Source organism: Lathyrus oleraceus, chromosome 2 (genome assembly GCF_024323335.1).
Source record: "Lathyrus oleraceus cultivar Zhongwan6 chromosome 2, CAAS_Psat_ZW6_1.0, whole genome shotgun sequence".
Lineage (NCBI taxonomy): Eukaryota > Viridiplantae > Streptophyta > Magnoliopsida > Fabales > Fabaceae > Lathyrus > Lathyrus oleraceus.
Genome location: NC_066580.1, coordinates 318874529 through 318878048, shown reverse-complemented (window position 1 = coordinate 318878048; position 3520 = coordinate 318874529). Strand labels below are relative to the sequence as shown.

Below are 3520 nucleotides of genomic sequence, written 5' to 3'. Positions count from 1 at the left end.
GATTTCATCAGTTTCAAGTTACCATGTTTAACTCAATGGGGCATCTTCCTTCAACAGGCGAAGACAGGATCGGAGGCTCAAGCAGATATTCTTTGATACTATCAAAAGCTCTTTGGCAATCTTCGGTCTAATCACAAGACTGATCTTTCTGAAGAAGCTTGAATATAGGCGCACACATGGCAGTCATGTGTGAAATGAATCTCGAGATATAATTCAAGCGGTTGAGAAAACCTCTGACTTGCGTCTCAGTTTTGGGTGCAGGCATCTCTTGTATTGCTTTGACCTTGGCAGGATCAACTTCAATACCCTTCTCACTGACAATAAAGCCCAATAGCTTACTAGAACGAACACCAAGTGTACATTTATTGGGATTCAAGCGGAGTTTGTACTTCCTCAAACGCTGGAATAGCTTCAACAAATGCTCAACATGCTCTTCTTCATCATTGGATTTGGCAATCATGTCATTAACATAAACTTCGATCTCCTTATGCATCATATCATGAAAAAGAGTAGTCATCATTCTTTGGTATGTTGCACCAGCATTCTTTAAACCGAAAGGCATCACTCTATAACAGAATGTTCCCCAGGGTGTAATGAATATGGTCTTCTCCATATCCTCGGGTGCCATCTTGATCTGATTATAATTGGAAATCCGTCCATAATCGAAAAACTTTGAATTTAGCTGCATTATCTACCAACATGTCAATGTGTGGCAGAGGAAAATCATCTTTTGGACTAGCTTTGTTCAAACCTCTATAGTCGACACCCATACGGACTTTTCCATCCTTCTTTGGAACAGGAACAATGTTGGCCACCCATTGCGGATACTTAGCAGTAACAAGGAAACCAACATCAATCTGCTTGTGCACTTCTTCTTTGATCTTCACTGCCATATCAGGATGAGTCCTCCTTAGCTTCTGCTTGACTGGCGGGAATTTTGGCTTTAATGGAAATTTATGCTCCACAATCTCAGAATCTAAACCAAGCATGTCTTGATAGGACCAAGCAAACACATATGAATACTGTCGAAGAAGATCAATCAACCCCTTCTTAACCCTTGGACACAGTTGATAACACTAAAAATTTCCCGTATTTTCGACTCTGATTTCACATGCATTCTAGTTGTTTTATTGTTATTTTGTTGTGTTATTTCTATGTTTTCCTTTGTTTTCAGGTTTTTACTTTAATCGGAGCCCCGATCGAGAAAAGGAGCCAAAGACCTCTTAAAGATTTCGCTCAACCATCAAATGAAGAACCTAGTTCTAGTATAGTAAACCCAACCATTCCAACTAATAATTTTGAACTTAAACCATCCCTGTTGCAACTAGTGCAACAGAGACAATTCGCAGGTCTCGCTACTGAGAACCCAAACCAACATCTAAAAATATTTCTTCAATTAGCAGACACTTTTAAAACCAATGGAGCTTCTCCTGAGACAATACGTTTAAGATTATTTCCTTTTTCCCTCAGAGATAAAGCCCTATCATGGTTAGATTCCCTTCCACCCAATTCCATTACGACTTGAGATAACCTTAGAAGAGTTTTTCTTGCTAGATATTTTCCCCCGAGTAAAACCGCCGTTCTTCGAAACCATATAACTAGATTTACCCAAAACCAAGGAGAATCGCTGTTCGAAGCTTGGGAGAGATATAAAGAGTTGTTACGAGCATGCCCACATCATGGTTTAGAAAATTGGTTAATCATTCAAACCTTCTATAATGGACTTCATTACAACACAAAGATGACCATCGACGCTGTCGCAGGCGGTGCTCTGATGAACAAACCTTATCCTGAAGCTAGTGCCCTCATCGAAGATATGGCTCAAAACCATCAATCATGAGGAGTCGAACGAGCGACAGTTGAGAAGAAGGAAGCCCAAGGAGGAGTGCATGAACTAAGCTCTATAGACATGATGCAAGCTAAAATGGACGCATTAGCCCTCAAAGTCGAGCATATGTGCATAAACCTGAATACTATAGCCGCAGTTTCGTCGGATTGTGAGATATGTGGAACCAAAGGACACCAATCTGCAGAATGCAGTCTATTAAATGAAACCCACTCTGAGCAAGTGAACTACACCCAAGGGAACCCATATTCGAATACCTATAACCCTGGATGGAGGAATCACCCGAACTTCTCCTATAAAAACAATAACCCTATTCAAAATAATGCACCTCCGAGACCTAGTTATCAAGCCCCTAGATCAAATCAACCTATGCAACCTGTACCACCAAAGCTGAGCCTTGAGAAAATTATGGATAATTTTATCACCGCTCAAACCCAACAAAACAAGGAGTTTGTGAACCAAAACATTCATGTTAACGAATTGATTACTCAGTTAGGAACCAAGGTTGACCAAATAGTTACTCATACCAAGATGCTTGAAACCCAGATCTCTCAGGTAGCTTTAAACAAAGCCCCTCAAACTACACCTGGAGGACAATTCCCTGGACAACCTCAACATAATCCGAGAGGACAAGCCAATGCCATTACCCTACGAAGTGGGAACGCTTATGATGAGCTACCAAACCCTAGATTGAGTGAACCCGAAACTTCTAAGGAATGTACCAAACCCATAGACGAAGTAAAGGAACCAGAGGAACCTGAAAACCAGGAAGGTCGAGAAAAAGGAGAAGAACCTAAAGATAAAACTTACGTACCACCCCCATCATATAAACCACCTATACCATATCCGCAAAGACTCAAACAAACCCAGATCAATAAACAGTATCAAAAATTTATTAAAGTTATAGAAAAACTTCATGTAGAAATCCCTTTCACAGAAGCCATCACCCAAATACCTTCTTATGCAAAGTTTCTCAAAGACATCCTTACCAACAAACGTAGACTTGATGATCCGAAGCCTTTGGAATGTAATGCTATTTCCGAGGACAAATTAGCAAAGAAAGATAAAGATCCTGGAAATTTCTCCATTCCTTGCCTTTTGGGTAATCATGTCATCGAAAAAGCTTTTCTAGACCTAGGAGCTAGTGTGGGCCTAATGCCTTTAGCAGTTTGTGAGAGGTTGAACTTAGGAGAATTACAACCCACTAAGATATCACTTCAGTTAGCCGATAGATTTGTTAAGTATCCGATAGGCATTTTAGAATATGTTCCTGTTAGGATAGGTCAGTTGTTTATCCATACTAATTTTGTTGTCATGGACATCAAAGAGGACAATGATATACCAATCCTTCTAGGTAGACCATTCTTATCGACTGCAGGAGCCATAATAGATGTCAAGAAAGGAAAGTTGACATTTGAGGTAGGTGACGAGAAAATAGAATTTATACTTTCGAAATTTCTTATGGCACCTGTGATGGGAGACTCGTGTTATGCCTTAGATATCATTGATGAATGTGTTAGAGAATTAGAACAAAGAGAAATTATAAAAACAATCAAGTTACCCACAACTCTCATAAGGGAAGATGATGACTTTAAGAAACCCTACATCGATGATAACCTTTACGAATGTTTATCCCTTACCCTAGATCCTATGCCATGCCCTAAGAAACCGACC

The 3520-nt window shown here is 39.9% G+C and overlaps 1 non-coding gene across 1 annotated transcript; it reads right to left on the bottom strand.

The window, feature by feature from the left end:
- Nucleotides 1-1579: 1579 nt before the first annotated feature.
- Nucleotides 1580-1686, bottom strand: LOC127124021 (small nucleolar RNA R71). The gene has a single exon (XR_007803665.1). It is a non-coding gene; the product is annotated as a small nucleolar RNA R71 (small nucleolar RNA).
- Between the last annotated feature and the right edge of the window lie 1834 nt (nucleotides 1687-3520).